Source organism: Pristis pectinata, chromosome 11 (genome assembly GCF_009764475.1).
Source record: "Pristis pectinata isolate sPriPec2 chromosome 11, sPriPec2.1.pri, whole genome shotgun sequence".
Classification (NCBI taxonomy): domain Eukaryota; kingdom Metazoa; phylum Chordata; class Chondrichthyes; order Rhinopristiformes; family Pristidae; genus Pristis; species Pristis pectinata.
In genome coordinates, this window is record NC_067415.1 from 64,171,829 (window position 1) to 64,185,247 (window position 13,419).

The following is a 13,419-nucleotide window of genomic DNA, read 5'->3' on the forward strand; positions in this document are numbered from 1 at the left end:
GCATTTGAGATCCTGTTAAGTTAAATAACGTCTCACCTGTTTTATGAGCAACTGCTGTACACAAACTTAGAACACTGCCCTGTAATGACATCAGGTGGACAAAAAATGCTGACAGGAATCCCTCAAGATCAGACATAAAAATCAATGTTCTCCCACCCCATACCTTACCCAATTGCAAAACCCCATTAGGTCTACAGATTTTCATGTTGATTTATCTGTGCAGCAAAGAAAAGCTGCAGCAAGTTATGATCACGTTGTTCATTTCCCTGCAAGGTGCAGAGAAGGAAGTGTGTCCTATAAACACTGGCCGCAAATTACACTGGTTTCAGATGGGAAGAAAAATACTTAAAGAAATAACTTCCCCATTCAAAAGGTGGGAGCAAGCCAAGACCATGAGAAAGTGCTGGACCCAATAACCAAGGACAAGAGACTAGAAATGGGTTGATCACAGGCTTCAGGGAAAAGCAGGAAAGCAATATGAGCCTTGCTAGCTGAAATAATTTGAAGGTAATTGACAGTGGGAGCAGATTTCAGATCAAAAATACTAACTGTACTAAACTGTAAATTTTAAAATGTTTGTAGTTTAAAAATATTAAAAAAATGTGACTATGAAGAAAATTCGGAAACAATGAGTTTGTCACATAACAGGTCACTTAATGCTGAGTATGACCCAACAGCCATCTACAGCATTCATGCCCAAATATATCAGTAGTTCCAGTATAGCACCTATCATGGGATGGTGTAAAAATCAATCTGTATCCTTTAACACAGGATTTCTGGCAGACGTTCATAAGGGACTTTTCAATGGAATACATGGCATAACTACTGTTCTTAAATATTCTAGTTCTTTTTTGTTGCTGCTTACAGTAAATAAAATTGCTTTGCAATGACAGGAGTGGAAAACTATGGAAAACATACTGGCCCAGATTTGTAAGAATTTTTAAAATGGGAATCTGACAGTAATGTTGGGATTTCTGTGGAATCATATGTGGATACAGAAATCCTGAAATTGCTCTTGGTGATGTACTGCTACACTGTAAGCTGCAGCTCGACAATGTATCTTTCAAGGGATAGGGAACTTGGGCTAAATGCCCAATGTTTTGCACTTGCCATTAAAATTTACATATATCCAAGGGTTTTGCAATTAAATAAACTTTTGGATTTATTTGCTTTTATTTATTTTTGTTTTCAAGTGATTCTAAAGCTTCTGAATGTTTCAGAAACATTCATTTTTTTTGACAGTTTGACAGTACTGGCAAAGTGACACAGCTGGCTCTGTGCATCTCTATTCAGTTGCCCCATGTAGTGCCTTGCTGCAGAGAATTCTCCCAGCCATTTCTGCAAGTTCCCCTGGAAAAGACTGTCTAAAGTATGCTTGGATTTTTTTTTAAACTGAGTGCAATGTCAATCTGTTTCAGACAGCAAAATCTCCTACTGCTGTGTTTATGTTGACCTGCTTTGCTTAAGCTAAACATTTTAATTACCATAATAGAGGCTCCAGTCACTTCAAGTTTAATAATTTCAGCACAAAGTTTTGTAGAGGAGATAGACTAGTTGATTTCAGGCTGTACTTATAAAACAATTAGGTTTTTAAACTGTTCCACAGCAAAGGACTCATCTGCATTCTGGCATATGGATTTGCAGCATATGAATTTTATTAGTGGAGTTTACATTTACTTCTCAAGGACACAGCATCAACACTGTGTATTCCCTAAAGATACAGGGTTTAGTCCAGGGACAATAAACATATGACCCATGAACAATTCCATTTTGCCTGTACTGCTGGACTGAGTCTCCTAGGTAGTAAGCAGCAGTAACTAGGAGAACCGTGCCATTAAGTTTTGCATAGTTCAGTTCCTGACTGAACATTTCATTAACTCTAGGTAACACACTGCAAATTTTGCCCATCTGTTTTAATATTCCTACTCTTAAACAAATAAGCCTTTTGGAAGTTATATACACAAATTAAATTCAAGCCTGTTGATATTAAATACTTCACTCTCTCTTTAACAAATGAAACACCAAATTCAGATCCTAAGGTCTGATGCAGGCACAATAAATATTTTTGTTGAGGCAATTCAATATTATTTTAAATACAGATACTTGGCTTTAAATTTGTCATGCAAATTTAGTGAATCTTGTATGATTACCATAGGATTGATATGCCATATTTAAAATAGCACTTAACCTTGGAGTCCAAAACCCTTCCATGATTTTTAATATTTATAAATGAAATTAATTTTCCATAAATAAACTACATTTTCATTTTATATTCATATTCCTTGGTCTAATTTAGCTGAATGTAATATAGCTCCAGATTCTGAAACGGCAACGATAAATTGTGAAGGTGAAAGTCGAAGCACCAGATAATTACAGTTAAAGCAGATAAGTATTGTACAATAGGAAACAACTCAACTGTGGAGGTATTTAATGTATAAAATTAACATACACGATCCCGGTACAGAATTGAGTAGTTTTCATTTTAGATCTTGGATAATGTTCCACATCTGTGTGTACCAAATAGAATACAGATGTATTTGTCACAAAGAACCTGATGGTGTTTCATTCTCACTGCCATATCATTCTAATCCTCCTAACAGAAGACAAACAGGGATACTGGTTTGTTTGCTCTGAAAAAGTTGCATCATGTTGTACTTTTACATGGCAGTATTGAAGCGATAGCCACAACCAACAGCCTGGAATTATGTAGGATTTTACTAATAAGGATGTTATGATCCAGGGCCTGGAGCAGAGAAAAGACACAATATCAAACGGCTGAGGGTTCTACATGAATATCATCTTTTTAAAAAAAAGTTGAATTAATTTTACATCTACTTATAGCTTCCAAGAACATGGATCGTGGATGGGTAGCAGAAATCAGAAACATCCCAAAGGACCCTGGAAAATTAATCAAACCCAGCCAACTGGGGATTTTAATGGGAATCTTGCCAGTTTCCCCAACCCTCCCTTCAGTTGGATTTTGTAGTCTATACAATTTTAGATTGCCTGGTTCAGATTATATTCCAGAAATCAAACATCTCTCAATTTGTGATATGCCTTTTTCATATGCTGCCCATCACAAACATCTCTGTGAAATTGTTCATTCAGCGACTTAAAATATTCACGGATAAAGGTCATGGAAACAATACAAGCTGCAATGGAACCAAAGGAAAGACTTACTGTTAGCTTTGGAGAAAAGAATTACGAAAAGTTGCTTATATGTCTGCAGGGATGGATTATAAAAAATAACAATCTGGAGCAATGGCACGATGCCAATGAGAGTCTTCCTTAGAGAAGCAGTTTAAATATGAGTTTAGTGTTCAACTCCCACAACTTTTCTTCCTTCAAATATACCACCCTTTGAAAAATCACTCTCTGTCAGTTAATACCTATAAATACAGCCAGATTTGCCTAACTCTCACTTGAAATTAAAAGGAAGCCATCCATTTACTGTGTGGACATGTCTGCACATCACAGCTATCAGGTACTTCCGAAGAACTCCCCAGATTTCATCTGAATTCTTCAGTAATTTATGAAAGCTACCAGGGCTCGGGAGACTTTCAGGGGAGTTCTACCTCCAGTCTCCTTCCTGTCTTCTTTCATTTCTCTTCTATTGTCAGAGACAAATGGCCCCAAGGGACTTCCTCACTGCATGGTAGCTGATATGTTGCCTGCTTTTAAACATATGTTGCACCCCAACCATTCAGTGAGCACCCTGGTCACATAGGAGGCAGAAGGGGAAAAGATCCCTCTTGAATTGCTTACTGCTAAATCTGCTAAATATCTGCTAAAAATGAAAACATTAAAGTGTTTCTGTTTAATAGTTTACAGAATTTATTAAAATTCAGTTATGAATGAATTCACAGAAAACTTACCATGTTAATATATTAATTATAATAAAGCTGAAAACATGAATGTGGTCAGTTGGCCAATCCTAGCCTGCTCACTTGTCTAGGATGTGGGGACAAGATTATAAAATATTGGAGAGAAAAGTCACCCGTGATTCCCAGAACTAAACATATGAATACTAATTGACAGTTATAGTCACCACAACCTCACTGCCTTTTTTGAGGTTGATACATTAGTGGGTACATCATGAGGGAATTCAGACTTCAGCAACTTGTCATAAGCACAGGTGAAAATACAGCTTCATGTGTAAATTATCATGCATTAAGATTCATCCATTTTGTCACAGAAGTGCTTACTCAAGCAGACCTCAGCTGATGTACAAGGATTGTGCCTTTGGATCACAATCCTAGTTTAAAGTAGCAGGCAACATTTCCATACAATTGCATTCAATTGAGCGCAGCTTCCAGCAGTTAGCTGCACAGCAACACATCAGTGAACCAGTGCTTAAAGGACCCCTCACCAAGAAGCTCCACCACCACTGCAAGTGATGTAGCTGAATTAATGGCAAACTGAGACAGGCAAAAAGAGAGAGCATGCATCCTGTTTATCTCAACATGGGGCCAGAGATCTTGATGGATGAGACTTTTTTAACATTTGTTCATTTTTCATTGATGTGGGCATCACTACCTTGGCCAGCATTTACTGCCCATTTTTAATTACACCCAAGAAGTGAGCCAGTTCTTTGAATCACTGAAGTCCCTCAGATGAAGGTAAGCTCACAAGGTACTTCGGTAGGGTCTTCCAGGATTTGAACCCAGTAATGATGATGGAATAATGATAGGATCCCTGCCAGGATGGCATGTGATTGTTGAAGAGCCTGAAGTGGTGTTGTTATCATCCATCTGACATTGTTGATCATTCTGATAAATGTTACAGGTTTGGGAGGTACTGATGGAGTAGCCTAACTGCAGTGCTGTTTGTGAATGGCTCACAATGCAGCCACAGTGCAATAGTGTTGAATGGAATGAATGATGGAAGGAAAGTAATTGAACTGAATTGAACAAGGACACCCAGCACAATATTCTGCAACTGGAATGATTGACCACCAACAACCATAACCAATTCCCTTTGCACAAGGTATGGTTCCAACAACTAGAGTGTTTTCTCCTTGATGCTAACTGTTCTTCTAGATCTCCATGATGCCACAATTGGTCAAATGCTGCCTTGATATCAAGGACTTTACCTCACTTCTGAGATCCAGCTTTTTGAAACTTTTTGACAATTTTCTACATGGCCAGATAGATGCCAGTGTTGTAATGCACTAGAACAGTTTGTCTAGAAGTGGAGCTAGTTCAGGAATGCACACCTTCATTGACAGGTAGCAACACACATCCCCACCCTCAGCAGGCAGCCACATAGGTGCTGCACTCAGAGGCAGGCAGTCACTTGCACAGACATCCCACATACAGGCAGCCATACAGCCTGAAGTCCCATATTGTATCTGAATTGCTATAGATGAAAGGAAAGCCTTCCATCCCATGTAACACTGACAGAGAATGACAATTTTCCTGCAAAACCAACAAAGGCCGTGGGACTGAAAATTGATCAGAACAGCCACAATTCCTTAAAATTGGCAGGCACGGTAGTGTAGCGGTTAGCATAATGCTATTACAGCACCAGCGACCCGGGTTCAATTCCGGCTACCGTCTGTAAGGAGTTTGCATGTTCTCCCTGTGTCTGCATGGGTTTCCTCTGGGTGCTCTGGTTTCCTCCCACATTCCAAAGATGTACGGGTTAGGAAGTTGTGGGCATGCTATGTTGGCGCCGGAAGAGTGGTGACACTTGCGGGCTGCCCCCAGAACACTCTACGCAAAAGATGCAATTCACTGTGTGCTTCGATGTACATGTGACTAATAAAGATATCTTATAAAAGGAGCGACCAGTGACATTATCACACAGATGTCCCTGAAGGTCTGTGCCCTGTGAAGACCAAGAAAGCACTGCCAAGGCTACAGCTGAAGACTTGGAGTAAGGACAACTCCCCACACTGTCTGCCCAGTCCCAGCCATTAAAGGGCTTGGATCCTCTGCTATACGTGACATTGAGCCCAAGTCACAAACAAAGTCGAGGCTGGAATTCTGGGTAACAGAGGCCAGTCCAGGCACCAGAGACCAGCATCAGAATCTAGATACTAGGAGAAAAACACTACGATGCTGGAGGAACTCAGCAGGCCAGGCAGCGCCTGTGGTGAAAAACAGTCCTTTGTTTCTCTAGTATTACTAGTCCACTGCGATCTGAAGCCCTTTGTTTCCTTAGGTACTAGGAACCACCTTAGACATTTCTCTCACTGAAACCAACTGCAATTTCAAAGAGCTCATACAGATAATGTGGGCTGTTTGTTTTTTTGAATTACCATCCTGGCCCCAGCCTCCTCATTGATTTTGGTTTTGTAAAAGACAGGCACAAGCACATGAACCTGAGGGGTTCCTAATTAAAGCCAACACTTGGAAAGATAATGTTTTTTGAGCATGAGCAGGGAAGAAATGTGCCCAGCTGCCTGCATGAGGGCAGCTGCCTGTCTCAGGAGAATTGGAGATGTTTACTTTCTGAGATTCAAATATGAATAACTCACTTTTTGGAAAAAAACACTTGGATTTTGTGAGCCAGAGTGACGGAACAATCCTGAAAGGCTTGTTGAGTTCACCTTCACATACCTTGTGAGTTATAATTTTTGTTTGCATTGTTCCTTAGTTCACCTCCCCACAGGGTCCTTGTGTTGCTGCCTTAGTAGATCTCCTATATCTGGCATACTGAACCACATTCCTGACATCCGCCTGAGCCAGCAGCACCTCAGAGTCCCTTTGTACAAATCTGGGAGCTCTCTCCATTTCTACTCCAGCCTGCCTTCTCTGGAAGGCGCCTTAAGTTCTCATCATTATTATTTTCTCTTGATTGTGTGCAGAAGGCTGAGGAGGAAGAAGTCACCTAAAGCAGATTTTAAATTAACTCCTTTAAGCATGTATGCACAAACTACAGTGAATGCATTTCATTATCATTATAAACATAACATCCAGGTTATTATCTTTTCTATAATTTGGCTAAAAGCAGTTAGTATCTGTTCTTACCAGTTTAATATTTGATACATCTCTTATCTGGGGACCAGATTTTTAGAACAAAGAGGTAGAATAGGGCTTGCTCTGTCCACCCTACTCCTGGAGCAAAGGAGGATGAGGGGTGACCTCAAACAAGGCCGTGTTATCACCGAAACACTGCTCTCCATCATTCTTGCAACACCAATAAGTTTCCCACTTCATTTGGATGAATCCACGGGACAAATAGAAAACCTATGTTTCCTTTAACCCAAACCAAGACCACTCAAGCTTCAAGTCATCGTCAACTCATTCACCAATGCATACAAGCAAATAGACCTTCTACAAGACATGTGAAAAACAATGGCTTCTACCATTGCAAAACACTGACCTTCGACATTAAATGTTCACGTCTCATACCCCAGAAGGCATCTCTCAGCAAAGCTAGGTATAAATGATTACATTTGCTATCACTCCCTGCCCTCCCCCCCAACTCCAGTGCTGGTGGTTGGCTGACTGTGCCAAATAGTGTTTGAAGATCAAGACCTCAAACTGATGATTACCACTGTACAGCACTTATCTCTGCCCTCCACTACACTTTGGAGACATGGACTCAGAAAGAAATAGCAAGCACAACAAAATTCTGGAGAGATACAACCAACACTGCGCCCACCAAATCTACTGGTAGGATAGGCAAACTAACATCAGTGTCCATAGCAACGACCCCAGCATCGAAACAAGTTCTGATGGACAGGCCAAATTCATTTGTATGACCACCACCAGACTCCTGACATAGGAACTCCATTCCTAGCTTTGTCACGGCAAGAGATTACCTGGTGGAGAAAGTAAATGCTTCAAGGATGTTTTTGTTTACTTTCTGCAGCACAGAGGGTGTCCATTCAGCTCATTAGATCAATGCCTGCTCTAACCAGAGCAATCCCACCAGTCCCATTCCCCTTCTTACTCCCTTGCAGCACGTTCTCTCTCACTTGCCCGTTTGCCACTTACCTTCACTACAGAGCATTTCACAGGAGCCAAACAACCTATATCTTTGGGAGGTGGGGGGAAATCAATGCACCTGGCAGAAATCCCACAGTCAAAGGGAGAACATGCAAACTCCACACAGACAATACCTATGGTAAGGATCAAACCCGAGTTCCTGGGCTGTCAAGCACCTTCTCCCACCTGTGGTAGATTCTGCGGATCAAACTTTGGGCTCAGCAGCCACATCACAACCTACAGAGCTTGTGCCAAAGTTTTCCTCCAACCTGAGGTACTGCCTAAGAAGTCTAGTTGTCTACTTGTCACTCTTGTGCACAAGAACTGAGAGCAGAGGTAACTCAATAGACAGTTGTATGCAAATCAGAACAGCAATATAGAATAAACATTTATATTAAGGCAAATAAAGTCAGAAATTGAAATTCCCATTAGAATTACAAAAACATAAAAATCACTGTTGTTTCAGCTCTCACTTTTGACGATGGTCCTTGAAATCAATCTCATTTGATTTTACTTAGTGGGTTAGGCACAGGCAGGAGCAGCAATATTTTTCTACTGCATCCATGTCTCAATACCACAAGGGTTCTTCATTCAGTAGGTCCACAGACAAGGTGACTAAAAGCTAGGGAGTGTTAATATGGCACCTATTAGTGAAGGAAACGCCACAATAAGATAGATACTTAAATTGCGTGGCAAACCACAGTGGATATTTTTGCTATTCACACAGCATGTCAGGAGGTAAATGGAATTCTGCCTGACATATATTGGAAACAGTGTTCTTTTATGCCTATATTACTTGTATGAAAAATAACCACAGATTTGTTCTCCGTGCTCATGGATATCTGTACGACCTCTGATTACTTGATGTCTCAAATTGCACATCAAATTTTCAGTCTTTTTAATAAACTCTTTAAGACTCATACCACCTTGACTGAAAAATGCTTTCAATAATTTCAAACTTTAGCTACATTCTCATTTTTAAAATGTTTGAACTCCACAACTGGCCTCGGTTTTTCTTTCATCTCCCATTTTCTAAAATTTCTCTAAACTTATCACTTTATTACCTATTTAGTGCCTGAATATTTGTTCAACTTGACTGAAGTTTCAAACACAGTTCCAAGGTTTGTCAATATTTTTAATTGCATTTATATATCAACTCTAATATGGCAAAAGTTACCAATTTCAGGAGACAATATTAAACAAAATTTGATGCCAGGATCTCCAAGGGGATGTAAAAACAAGTGACCAAGAGGTAGGTTTCAGGGAATATCGTAAATGCAGAGGGATGGAGAAGTGCAAGGTGAAACCCCTGAGCTTAGAACCTCAGCAGGAAGAAACAGAACCATCAACAATGGAACAGTGACGAAAACTGGGAATGATCAAGAGATCAGAATTACAAGAGTAGAAAGAAATGCCTGAGGAAGTTAAAGAGACAAGGTGAGATGAGGTTCATGGATGGATTTGAAAACATGGATGAGAATTTTAAAAATACACCTCTGCTGCCCCAAGGCTACGTCATTAAACAGCAGCACCACCAATGCCAATCCATAGGGAATGCCACTATTCAACTTCCTCCAGCACGAGGAATGTTACACCATGATCTTCTGTTGTCTGTTACTTAGCCTTTTTCGTGGCATGTGCTTCAACTTTGCTGGTAAGCTTGTTATGTGGTACCTTAGAAAAAACCTGAAACTCTTTTGACTGCATCACCCTCATCAACTCTAACTGTTATTTCTTCAAAGAATTCCATCAAACTGGTTAAACACAAGATGTTCTTAACAAGTCTGTGCTGGTGTGTTAATTAATCTATTTTCCTCCAGGGGACTATAAATCCTGTCCTGGATCAACAACAATGGATACTCCTGAGACAAATGCTCTAAGTGTTCCTTCAATGTTCCAAAAGCAGTAACACATGAGAAACGACAGCGTTCCATGCAGCCCTGACACTGATGCCCAAAGCTATTAGTTGAATTTCCAGAGTAATAACCCTGGGGGATAAAAGATTCTGAATTGTGTAAAACTGAAAAAAATGCCACGCAACTGAATTTCAAAGCTCATTTTTTTAAAGCTTGAAAGCTGATCTTCCACAGGAATCTACTGAGATTTTTTACATGCTTGTTTGCCAACACAACTTGGGGGATTTGGGGAGTATGATCAGCTGCAACTGGTGAACTTCTTTCGGCAGGAGACCCCCTTTCAGCTCTGTCATCGAGACCTGTCACTCAGGAAAGTTGGCCAAGGACAGCAGGATGGAATTTCTTTCGGACAAGTGTGAAGTGTTGCATTTTGGGAAGTTAAATGAGGAAAGGACTTACACACTAAATGGCAGGGCACTGGGGAGTGTCAGTGAACAGAAAAACCAAGGAATACAAGCACACAGTTTCCTAAAAGTGGCAACACAGGTAGACAAGATAGTGAAGAGGGCACATGGCACACTTGCCTTCATCGGTCAGGGCACTTAGTACAAGACTTGGGACGTTGGTGGAACCGCATTTGGGAGTATTGTGTGTGATTCTGGTCACTTAGCTGTGGGAAGGACATTATTAAGCTGGAAAGAGTGCAGAAAAGATTCACAAGGAAGTTACCAGGACTGGAGGGCTTGAGTTATAAGAAGAGACTAGACTTACTGGTGTTGCCAGAAACAATACTGTGTAGAGATGTGTTATGAGGCTAAATGCAGTTCTCAAAGTCAGGAAGAGAACCTGTCAGGGCTCTCAGTGCAGCAATCCAAACTGTCCTCTTCCTGTGCAAGGTACTTGCCAGCCAAGCACTGCATTCATGATATTGTGGACAAAGGTGACACCATCTGTCATACCCATAAAATTAAACCCATACTATTGGGCAGGACAGCAGTGATATAATTTTCACCAATTTCTTCATTAAAAAGAAAACCTGACAATAATACTGCCTACACCAACACAAGGATTACCTTCTATGTATATTCTCAGTGTTTAATTAAAGAAAGCTCACACAAAGCCAGCAGTGTAATAAAAACAAAAGTAATACAGCTACACAATAGGTTTATGAAAACATAGCAACTAGACGTGTGCATGCCAGCTATGTGTAACACGAGACAAAATACATTTGTGCCTTACATAACACAATGACTCAGCAAAGGTAAACATTTTCAGATTTTGAATGAGATGACAAGGCATAATTAAGAGACACATAAGATGGTGATTGATAAATTCCTGGCAGGTGAACTTAATGAATGAGAGGATAATAGGGTAGATTATAACCAAATTCACCTGGTGGAAGTCAGGTGGCCAACTCATAAAATCAATTACTTAACTTGTACATCAGTCTCCAGCCTGGATCCCACTAACTTGCTAAGCACACAATTTTCCTTTCCATCCCTCATGTTAGCTGATATTGTTAATGCTTCTATATCCTCAGGGACTGTCCCACTCTTGTTCAAATCTGCTGTCACTGCTCCAGGGATCCCCATCAAACAATGACTCAATTTTAAAATGTTCTTCTATGTCCTTGTGGCTGTCTATTTCCATAAATTCTTCCAAGAATACTACAAAGTCTGGAACTTCCTTCCTAAATCTCTCTTCCGCTCTTTCCTTCTTAAAGCCTACTACTATAACCAAACTATCCTAAAATATTCCTTTACGTAGTACTGTGCCAAACACCATGATAATGCAGTTAAATTCTGCTGCTTTAAATGCACTGGCCCGTCCGCCATCTGCCCGCCCACACTAAACTGTAATCTTCCTTAAAATTCAACTGTTCTTAAATGTTTAAGTAAAAAAATATTTTAAATTTTTTAATAAAAATATTTCTGGCAGGGCAATCTGTTAAAAACCATAAGGATCGTCCACTGGAGGTCTGTTCACCACTAGCAGACAGCTCCACCGTTCAATGGTTGTTGCGGTGTGGCCTCCAGTTCGACAGGACCCACGGCACTGAGAGAGATTATTGTGGCCTTGGGTATTTCATGGGGGGCAAGCAAGAGATTCAAGATGGATTAAGCACAATATGGCTCACTGTTTTTGATGTCTTTATTTAAATAGGCACCCTGGGCCCAATGTCAAAATTTGGCATTGGATTTTAATCTGGATCCAAATGGGGAAGTTGCTAAAACACGCCTACCAGGTAAATTCAGAAGAAAATATAGAAGCATGTTCACAGGTGTTATGTAATGTGGCAGCCAATTTATGAACAGCAAGCTCCCACAAACACAATATGAAAATGACCAGATAATCTGTTTTCGTGGATAAGGAATAAATATTGGTGAGAACACAAGGGACAATTCCTCATTACAACAGTAACATGGAACTTTTTACATTTACCTGCCTCAGTTTAAACATCTCACTCCAAAGAATAACCCATCTGACTGTCTCAGTTAGAACTGTACCAAAAAAAAACATTAACTAAATTGTGTGATAATATTGCCTTCTATTAAAACCTTTTATGTTGTACCTTCGTAAATGCCTTTTGCAAATCCAAACTCACTACTTCCCGTGTTTCCCCTTATCCACCCTCTTTTTTCCCCTAATAAATTTAGCAAACAAGATTGCCCTGATAGAAAATTATTCTCACTGTTCTCAACTGTATTATGGTTTTCTAAGTTACTACTTCCTTTAAAAAATAGACCCCAGCAGTTTCCCAACAATAGGTCTTGGCTCTCCTTTCTTTTTGAATAGTAATGTTACATTTGTGGTTTTCCAGTCCACAGGGATCATTCCAGAATCCAAGATATATCGAATGTTCAAAACTGATCTATCCCCACTGTCTCTGTAACCATATCTTTTATAATCTTTGGATGCAGGCCATCAACCTTACCTAATACTTTTGCTCTCACAATAATAATAGTTTTGACTTTTCCCTTCCTTTTGCAATTTTGTGGAAATAGACCCTTCATCCCATCAGTCTGCACTGATCATCAACCACCTGTTTTTACACTAGCCCTAGCTTAACCAATTTCATTCTCTCCACGTTCCCATCAACTCCGTCCCAGATTCTACCAATTGCCTACACCCTAGAGCCAATTTACAGTGGCCTATTGACCTACCAATCCACGGAAGGAAATCAGAGGAATCTGAGGAAACCTATGAGCTCACAGGGAAAACATGCAAATTCGACACAGACAGCACTGCAGGTCAAGATCAAACCCAATCACTGGAGCTATAAGCCAGCAGCTCTACCAGCTGAGCCATTGTGACACTCCAGTGCCTCTTTGTTGAGAACTACTAAGTATTTCTTTAAATATCCACCACTACTTGTCCCGCTTCAAAACCTTTAATGTAATTTTCAATCCTCTTTACCCAATTCTTCCTTCATACCTATGCAATTAACTAAGTTTAATATCATGCTTTGGAGCCTAAGATTGTCAGTCTCAAAATAAATGTGAAATGATATCATGTTACCATTCTTCCCCAAACAATCCTTTACAGTGAGACTAAATGTAAACTATCCTGTTCCCTGGTCGGATACACAATGTTTTGTCCCGAGATACTGACTCAAATCTTTCTAT

At 40.1% G+C, this 13,419-nt stretch overlaps 1 protein-coding gene and 1 pseudogene across 1 annotated transcript in view; one reads left to right on the top strand and one right to left on the bottom strand.

The window, feature by feature from the left end:
• The window catches only part of LOC127575957 (glypican-6-like), a 785,436-nt gene that overhangs the window by 606,263 nt on the left and 165,754 nt on the right, over positions 1 to 13,419 (bottom strand).
• LOC127576331 (uncharacterized) lies at positions 6,928 to 7,093 on the top strand (annotated as a pseudogene).